This window comes from Plasmodium sp. gorilla clade G2, assembly GCF_900097015.1.
Source record: "Plasmodium sp. gorilla clade G2 genome assembly, chromosome: 13".
NCBI lineage: Eukaryota > Apicomplexa > Aconoidasida > Haemosporida > Plasmodiidae > Plasmodium > Plasmodium adleri (nom. inval.).
Window position 1 is genome coordinate 2,643,229 of NC_041705.1, and position 10,597 is coordinate 2,653,825.

At 24.3% G+C, this 10,597-nt stretch overlaps 3 non-coding genes across 3 annotated transcripts; all 3 read left to right on the forward strand.

The window, feature by feature from the left end:
• Positions 1-6,732: 6,732 nt before the first annotated feature.
• Positions 6,733-8,939, forward strand: PADL01_1369300. Its single transcript, XR_003699387.1, has one exon. It is a non-coding gene; the product is annotated as an 18S ribosomal RNA (ribosomal RNA).
• A 317-nt stretch (positions 8,940-9,256) lies between these two features.
• PADL01_1369400 lies at positions 9,257-9,415 on the forward strand. Its single transcript, XR_003699388.1, has one exon. It is a non-coding gene; the product is annotated as a 5.8S ribosomal RNA (ribosomal RNA).
• Positions 9,416-9,658: 243 nt separating this feature from the next.
• On the forward strand, positions 9,659-10,596 carry PADL01_1369500 (the record flags this gene model as incomplete). The annotated part of the gene is made up of 1 exon (XR_003699389.1): positions 9,659-10,596. It is a non-coding gene; the product is annotated as a 28S ribosomal RNA (ribosomal RNA).
• Position 10,597: the final 1 nt, after the last annotated feature.

A 10,597-nucleotide genomic window follows, 5' to 3' on the forward strand; every position in this document is an offset into this window, starting at 1 on the left:
AAAAAAAAAAAAAAAAAAATATGTACTTTTTTTATTTTCTTTTTTAATTTTTTAATATTTATAATTAATTCACTCTTTTGTTCATAAAATTTCCCATTTTCATTAAAAATTTCTATTCTTTTGGATTGTTAAATAAGAAAGAAAATGTTTATGAAATAAATAAATCAACGTAATAATATAATATATTGCAAAATAAATTATATAAAAGTTGAGTATGGAAAGATATATAATATATTCCAAATATATGTATAGTCAAAGGTTTTTATCCATAAAAAATAAAACATGTTTGTTTTATTTAATTAATTTTAACATTTATAGCTGTATAAATGTAAAAATTATAATGGAAATATTCCATTAAATAATATTTCTCCAACCCTTTTTATTCTTTGTAATATATATAACAACGACGTGCTGATGATTACTATAATAAAGGTTATAGAAAAGGTGATTCTGAGAGTATATATTTGTATATATGTGTAATATGATGTGTAAGACAAAAAAGTTTTGTATAATAACTTATTTGTATAAACATTTGTATCATATGTATATATATTTTAATATATTTATAAATATACTTTTTTATAGTAATTAAATGTATTCCACAATTACATAATATTTTTGTAAATATTATATATTGTGTATATATTATTTTAATATAGAGTTATATATATTATGTAAGGATAGAAGGGGTAGGAAAAAAATGTTATTTCGTATATTATAAATATTGTGTGTATAAATACATATGATAGTTTTAATGTATATATTTAGCGTCATTTTTTCTTACGCCATCTAAAGGTTTGACGCACCTTTAAAGGCAGAGATGTAGTGAATAAATTTTTTAATTGTTCGGTATAATTACTGTTCAAGAGGATTAATTTATAAAGATCTTTTATTTCGTAAGAATTATTAGGTTGAACTCTCTCTAAATTGATTTCATAATAATAAAAGTGTACTATAGATTATTTTTTCTGGTGCACATTTGTTATTATGAAATCTATTTTTGATATGCCCTACTGGGTATATAAAATCCTTATATAAAAAGGTGTTACGAGCCCTTATAAGGTAGAGGTTTGTAATTAACATATTTTGATCCAAATTCTGAAAGGATCAAAATATCCTCATTATGTTTCTTAGGAATATTTTTGTAGGTTTTCCTCTTCATTGATTATTTTGATGATGTATTTTTATGTATATATGATATTGTTATTTTTATAGCATGTTGTATATATATATATATACTATTATTATAAATATAATTAATTAAAAATTCGTATGCCCCCATGGCTTGGTTTTATTAGACACCTATATAATTACATTGGTGTAATTATATAAAAATCTTTATATAGGCTGAGAACGTGCCAATAAAGTTAAGGTACATTACATATATTTTATATGAAGAATATAAATATATATATGGTTTTGTTGAACCAAATGAATAATTTAATTTTTGTTTGTTTGTGTTTATAGCAAAACTAAGATGTACTTTATATAGTTGATTTGTAATCCTTATGGTTATATGGGTATTTATAGTAAAGAGGTGTGAAACGTTTTATCAATTATATTATTATTAAATATATTGATATTAGGTAGTAGCATTTTCTCTATAAATATATCAACTACGCTGAAAAGTGACGTTCTTTTCTCCCCATGACTTATTAAAATCCTCGAGGGTATAACGCACCAAAAGAGGTGGAGAATAACAACATTTGAGTTTTTTTTATGAGAGAGTATAGAACTTTCTATTATTAAACACACATATATATATGTATATATAGTGGTCTTTTTATCAGATGGTATGTTATTCTTCAAAGTAGTTTGCGAATATAAATAGTTATTATTATTTTTTAACGAACACTGAAGACATAAAAATATTAATATATTTTTATGGAATTGCAGTTAGTAGTGTATAATAATTATATATTAGTAGTATTCAACAGGAAGTCGGACAATGTTCAATAAATGAATTCTTTTGAGGTTTAACGTATGCCTTGATATGTTTACATAATATATATATGTGTAAAGATTTATTTGCGAATATAAATATTATTTACCTGCGAATATTGATAGCATTTTATTGTTTGTTATTTTTCCAAAGAATTATTATATAATTAATTGTTTGGAAAAATAGCTAATACTATTATGTTAATATAACAGTTAGTAGGAGTGTAACATAATGTATATTAGTAGTAGTAAAGAATATTCGGTAATGATGGTATAATTTCTCCTAGCTTGCAAATGTGTTTGTACAGCTTAAGAATGGATGAGTAAAAATATATATAATAGGATACTTTTTTTTGTTTTGATCAAAACATCATATTATAAATATAGAATCCACTACTATATTTTATTAAGTATAAGTAGTCGGATACCTCTTCTGACCACATTTAAAATCGTTTATTATATTGAACATTGCATTAGAAAAAGAGAACGTTGTTCAAATTTCTTTTGCACATTATATATACCTGTATGTCATATGGTATATATATATATAATGAGTCATATATAGTTTTAATTAACTACTGGGGGGGGGAGTGTGAAATACCTAATATTATGGTATATGTGAGCATATAATACATATATATATGTGTGTGGATGGTATTATGGCGGAATTGATTGGTATCAAGTAAAAATGAAAAAGACTACGTATATATTTTTATCACTGTTTTATGCAGTGATATATTATATATATAATTCCTCATATATGCATTGTTAGAAATGCGAAAATGAGGTGCGGGGGGTTCAAGTACATGGGGTAAGTGGTATATGGATTGGTGTCGAATTATATATATATATATATATATATATATATATATATATATTGTATATATAAATCCTCGAGGGTTACAACGCACCAAGGAGAGGTAGGGGAAAAACTACATTTGTGTTTCAAAAATAAAGGAATTTATTTTTGATCACATTCTTTTTAATGTTTAAAGAATTGTAGGTTCTTCTCCGAGTTGTTTGCGAATATAAATAGTTATTATTATTTTTTTACGAACACTGAAGACATAAAAATGTATTAATGTTTTTTTTTATATATTTATATGAAATTGCAGTTAGTAGTATATATATAATTATATATTAGTAGTATTCAACCATAAAGTCGGTATAATCATTTATTTAAAAAATCCTTGAGAAGGTGTAACGCGACCTTACAAGGTAAGAGAATTATGAAAGAGGAATTTATTTATTTATATTTTATAAATGTAAATTTATATAATTCCACTGGATATCTCTTAGGAAATCTGATTGCGAATATAAATATTTTACCTGCGAATATTGATATCATGTTTATGTGTTATTCTAAGATACACATATTGTTTTTATTTACTTTTGTGTATACTTATTGAGTACAATTATTCATGATAATATAACAGTTAGTAGGAGTGTAAAATATATATCAGTAGTAGTTAGAAAACGTCGGTATTGTAGTATATACATATGTAATATGTATATGTTATATATATATATGTATATATGTATATATATACATATATATATATGATATATGATATATGGATTTTGTTTTCAGAATCATATAATGGATCTTTTCAGATTTCCAGGTTGACAAAGATTAAAAAGGATTTAGCTTTTATCTATCCTATAGATAAAGTTAATTCTTTTGAAGATTGAGTATTCAGAACGTGTATAGCATACTTTTTCTTATAAGAAGGTAGGTAGGTTTTTTTTTTATTTTGTATGAAGATTATTCAAATTGAATAGTTCTTTGTTATTATAAAAAAAAAAAAAAAAAAAAAAAAAAAAAAAAAAAAGAAAAGAAAGAAAAAGAAAGAAAAAGAAAAGAAAAAGAAAAGAAAAAGAAAAGAAAAAGAAAGAAAAAGAAAGAAAAAGAAAAATTATATATATGTATTTATATATTATTTTTAATTTGTGCTTATACGTTTTGAATGCATTTCTTATGCTTCTGTTATAATGTTTCATATGCAAAAAATGTTTATGCTCCTAATGTAAAGAGTTGAATGGGGTTTAATTAGATGATATTGTATTTTAATATACGTATATTATTAAAATATAATATATAGAATATGTGTGAGTATGGAATGTAGTATTTATAGGGATTGTGTTATGTTATTATATTGTTTATATTTATCGTTGGAAATAAAACGAAATATATATTTCTGTCTGAATGAATAATTTCTTGTTACCTGGATTTAATATATCCTTATTAATAGCGTGAAGTATATTATTAATAATTACAGAAACAAATGTATTTTTATCAGTCTTAAATATATGGTTAACTGTTACATGAACGAATATGTGCAGTTTAACAAATAAAAATGACACGCTAAATTATATTAATCATGATATAGCGGAGGAATCGTTACAAGACAAATAAATAATAGTATATAATACAGTATATATATTTGAAGATATGACGGATATAAAAAACTTAATGATATGACGGATATAAAAATCTTATAGATATGACGGATATAAAAAACTTAATGTTATGACGGATATAAAAATCTTATAGATATGACGGATATAAAAATCTTAATAATATGAAGGATATAAAAATCTTATAGATATGACGGATATAAAAATCTTAATGATATGACGGATATAAAAATCTTAATGATATGACGGATATAAAAATCTTAATGATATGACAGATATAAAAATCTTATAGATATGATAGATATAAAAATCTTATAGATATGATAGATATAAAAATCTTATAGATATGATAGATATAAAAATCTTATAGATATGATAGATATAAAAATCTTATAGATATGATAGATATAAAAATCTTAATGATATGACGGATATAAAAATCTTATAGAAGAATGGAAATCCCCAAAGACATACAATTGTGTGTATAAACCTTGGAGTATTACATATTATATTGCTACATGAACATTTTTTAACTTTTTTTATTTTATTTTAATTTTTATTAGGAATTTTTTTTTCCTATTACATAAAATGTATATTTTATTTTATTTTATTTTATTTTTTATCATTAACCAACTAAAAACGTAAAATTTTTTGTTTTACACTAATTAATAATATTAAAATTAATTTTCTTTTTTAAAAATAAACAATATAAGTATTGTAAAAAATCTTTTGTGAAAAATCAAAAGGCAAACATTTCAATTTCAAGTATAAGTTCTTTTCCTACTTTCCTTTTATCATATAATATTTTTCCTCAATAAAAATAAATATATTACATATTTAGGGTTTAATATTAGGTTTATTCTCTTTCGCTCAATTTTGGGTTTATTCTCTTTCGCTCAATTTTGGGTTTATTCTCTTTCGCTCAATTTTGGGTTTATTCTCTTTGGCTTAATTTTGGTTTTATTCTTTTTCGCTTAATTTTGAGTTTACTCTTTTTCGCTTAATTTTGAGTTTACTCTTGTTCGCTTAATTTTTGGTTTTATTCTTATTCGCTCAATTTTGGGTTTATTCTCTTTCACTCAATTTTGGGTTTATTCTCTTTCACTCAATTTTGGGTTTACTCTTTTTCGCTTAATTTTTGGTTTTATTCTTATTCGCTCAATTTTGGGTTTATTCTCTTTCACTCAATTTTGGGTTTACTCTTTATCGCTTAATTTTGGGTTTATTCTTTTTCGCTTAATTTTGGGTTTATTCTTATTCGCTTAATTTTTGGTTTTATTCTTATTCGCTCAATTTTGGGTTTACTCTTTTTCGCTTAATTTTTGGTTTTATTCTTATTCGCTCAATTTTGGGTTTACTCTTTTTCGCTTAATTTTGAGTTTACTCTTTTTCGATTAATTTTGAGTTTATTCTCTTTCGATTAATTTTGAGTTTACTTTTTTTCGATTAATTTTGAGTTTACTTTTTTTCGCTTAATTTTTGGTTTTAAAATTAATTTGGAAAAAACAAAAGAATGATTATTATATATACATATATTTATTAAATATGTAAAAAAAAATAAACCATATCAATTTAATTTTCATATCATATAGATGTGTAAGTTATTTTGAAGAAAGAAAAACATATCTTAATGTAAAACATTATAATTAATGCATTAAGTTAATAAACATAATCGATAATCTGTTAAATTTTATACTATATAGTAATTTTAATTAATAATTGATATGTGTATAACACATTATATAAAAATAAGAAATATATATATATATAATATATATATTTAATATTTAATATGATAATGGATACCATATATGTTTTTATAAAATTATATAAAATATAAATTGATATATTTATAATAAAAATAATTTTATAAGTACAAAATAGCTTATTTATAAATCATCACAAGGTTTTATTAAAAGTAAATAGTAATTTTATTTGTTTTTAAGAAAATTGAAATATATTTATATTTATATTTAGAGGATTTTATTATAATACAAAGTATACAAACTTATATATGAACACATGTGTTTTTATTTATAATATGTATTTATTATAAATAATTATGTATATGGAATATATATATTTGTAATATGAAATTATAAAAGAAAACAATACTACTTTTTCGTTTTTTTTTTTTTGTTTTGTTATATGATTAATATGAATATATGCATTATGAGTTTTTCATTTTGTAAATATATATATATGTATTATTCTTAGTATATATAACAAAATAGAGGCAAAAAAAAAAATAATGTGAATTGTTTCTTTAATATATATAAGATTATTACAAATATATATATATACATATATATATAAATAAGTTTATATTAGTATGTATGTTAATTTAATCGTTATAATATACAATATATATAGTAACCTGGTTGATCTTGCCAGTAGTCATATGCTTGTCTTAAAGATTAAGCCATGCAAGTGAAAGTACACATGAATAATAATTTATCGAAACTGCGAACGGCTCATTAAAACAGTTATAATCTACTTGACATTTATATTATAAGGATAACTACGGAAAATCTGTAGCTAATACTTGTAAAAATATCTTATGATATGTATATATATATATATATATGTATGTATCATTAAGATATGTATTTGTTAGATGTAAGAAGTAAATAAAATAAATATAAATTGAATTATAACAAAGAAAGAACACGTATACGTACGTGAATATCAATCGAGTATCTGACCTATCAGCTTTTGATGTTAGGGTATTGACCTAACATGGCTATGACGGGTAACGGGGAATTAGAGTTCGATTCCGGAGAGGGAGCCTGAGAAATAGCTACCACATCTAAGGAAGGCAGCAGGCGCGTAAATTACCCAATTCTGAAGAAGAGAGGTAGTGACAAGAAATAACAATACATTATCGAAGAATGATTTTGTAATTGGAATGATAGGGAATTATAACATTTCTAGAGAAACAATTGGAGGGCAAGTCTGGTGCCAGCAGCCGCGGTAATTCCAGCTCCAATAGCATATATTAAAATTGTTGCAGTTAAAACGTTCGTAGTTGAATATTAAAGAATCCGATGTTTCATTTAAACTGGTTTTGGGAAACTACATATATATATATATTTATATATATATATATTGTTTAATATAAGTTTCCCGTATAAAATTATGTTTTTATCAGATATGACAGAGTCTTTTTTAAAATCTGTTCATTTTGCTTTTATTGCATTTTGAGAGATTTTGTTACTTTGAGTAAAATTAAGTGTTCATAACAGACGGCTATACTTTGATTGAGGTGTTCAGGGTGTTTGAATACTACAGCATGGAATAACAAATATGAATAAGCTAATTTAATTTTTTATTATTTTTTTGGATATTCTTATTAGCTTAGTTACGGTTAATAGGAGTAGTTTTGGGGGCATTCGTATTCAGATGTCAGAGGTGAAATTCTAAGATTTTCTGGAGACGGACTACTGCGAAAGCATTTGCCTAATCTATTTCCATTAATCAAGAACGAAAGTTAAGGGAGTGAAGACGATCAGATACCGTCGTAATCTTAACCATAAACTATACCGACTAGGTGTTGGATGAATATAAAAAATATATATAAAATATTAATATTTCTTAGGGATTATTGATTTTATATATTAGATTGCTTCCTTCAGTACCTTATGAGAAATCAAAGTCTTTGGGTTCTGGGGCGAGTATTCGCGCAAGCGAGAAAGTTAAAAGAATTGACGGAAGGGCACCACCAGGCGTGGAGCTTGCGGCTTAATTTGACTCAACACGGGAAAACTCACTAGTTTAAGACAAGAGTAGGATTGACAGATTAATAGCTCTTTCTTGATTTCTTGGATGGTGATGCATGGCCGTTTTTAGTTCGTGAATATGATTTGTCTGGTTAATTCCGATAACGAACGAGATCTTAACCTGCTAATTAGCGGCAAGTACACCATATTTTTATTTGAAATTGATTTTAGGTAATTAGTATAATTATTTTATGTGTACAAATTAGAATATTTTTATTAAAATATTCTTTTCCCTGTTCTATACTAATATTTTATTTTTTTACTCTATTTCTTTTTTCTTTTAAGAATGTACTTGTTTGATTGAAAAAGCTTCTTAGAGGAACATTGTGTATCTAACACAAGGAAGTTTAAGGCAACAACAGGTCTGTGATGTCCTTAGATAAACTAGGCTGCACGCGTGCTACAATGATATATATAACAAGTTATTAAAATATATACATATATATATTTGTATCTTGTGATACTTAGTAAATAATTTTGTATATTTTTTCCTTTGCTGAAAAGTATAGGTAATCCAATCAATATATATCGTAACTGGGATAGATTATTGCAATTATTAATCTTGAACGAGGAATGCCTAGTAAGCATGATTCATTAGATTGTGCTGACTACGTCCCTGCCCTTTGTACACACCGCCCGTCGCTCCTACCGATTGAAAGATATGATGAATTGTTTGGATATGAATTAAAACATGAAATTTTATATTTCTGATTTTTTCTAGAAGAACTGTAAATCCTGTCTTTTAAAGGAAGGAGAAGTCGTAACAAGGTTTCCGTAGGTGAACCTGCGGAAGGATCATTATTATGAAATGATTTTAAAGGAAAGAAAGAAATGTATTCTTTTGAAATTATATTTAAAATTTTAAATGTACAATTTTGAAATAATACATTTCTTTCTTTCCTTTCAAATGTACTTTTTTTATAAAAAGCAAAAGTATTCATTATATTTTTACTATAATAATAAAAATTGAACATTAGAAAATTTGATACTTATAAAAATTATATTTTACACAATATTTTTTTTTATGTGGTATCAAATTTTCATCAACAATATTTGAATATTCAAAATTTTGCATATATATTATATATTATTTTTATATTTTATAAATATATTTAGCGCAATCTTAACGATGGATGTCTTGGTTCCTATAGCGATGAAGGCCGCAGCAAAGTGCGATATGCAATGAAAAATGCAATTACTGTGAATCATCAGAATGCTGAATGTAAATTGTACCATATCTATCTGTATGGATGGATTAATGTGGTATTCCTACAAAAAATAAATTATTTTTTTTTCCGTATTTTTCTCTAGTAAATAATATGCCTTAATAATTATATATTATAGGGAATGAAACATATTTTTTATTGTATTATATATATATATATATAAAAATACATATTAAAGAAATGTGGCTTGGTTATATTTTATTTATAATTTTATATTTCCATGTTACAAAATGTTATATATTAGAGGAAAGTATGGCTATATATATATTCATATGGATGTATATTAGTAAAGAGTATACGATTTGGTGTTAGGAAGGCAAATCCGCTGAATTTAAGCATATAATTAAGCGGAAGAAAAGAAAATAACAATGATTTCTTTAGTAACGGCGAGTGAACAAGGAAGAGCTCAAGGAGATAATTCTATATTGTAGTTTGTAAAAAGATTATATGTATAGAAATTGTTCTGTTTATAAGGAAAGAAATAATTTGAGAATTTATGGGGAATATATATGTTTAGTTATTGAAATAAGTAGGAATACTTTTCCATAGAGGGTGAAAGGCCCGTAGTTAATAAACATATGTGTTTCTTTTTTTTGGATTATTTTTTTTTTTAAGAGTAGTGCTCTTTGAGATTGGAGTGCAAAGTTGTGTGAAACATTTCACATAAAGCTAAATATATATAGGAGACCGATAGCAAACAAGTACCGTGAGGGAAAGATGAAATAGTACTCAGGAATGAGCAGTTAAATAGTACCTGAAATCGTTAAGATGGAACGGATTAAGAAAGGAAAATGTAAGAAAGTAGTAAATATTACTCGGCGAGTCTTATTAAGATACTATTTTTTTATAAAGAGAAGCATGAGTNNNAAAAAAGAGATTGACAATCGGACAATAAGAAATTATTTCTTTCCTATTTCACAATATTGTTTACCTCTTTCCTCAGTAAACAGAATAATTATTACATGTCTTATATATATATATATATAAATAATACAATATAAACTCATATAAATTTAGTTCTTTCCTTCATAAATTAAAATTAATTAAGGATACTATAATTAAATAAATATAGAAATACAAAAAAGAAAAAAAAAAGTAATGAATACTCAAGCATACGAATATAACCCTTTTATACCGGCACCCTTTTTCTTACTACTTCCCCCCTTTCAGTCCTGTTTTATCTATTCTATACCCTAATCTAATATAATTTATATTAAATTGAATTCTTGTTCA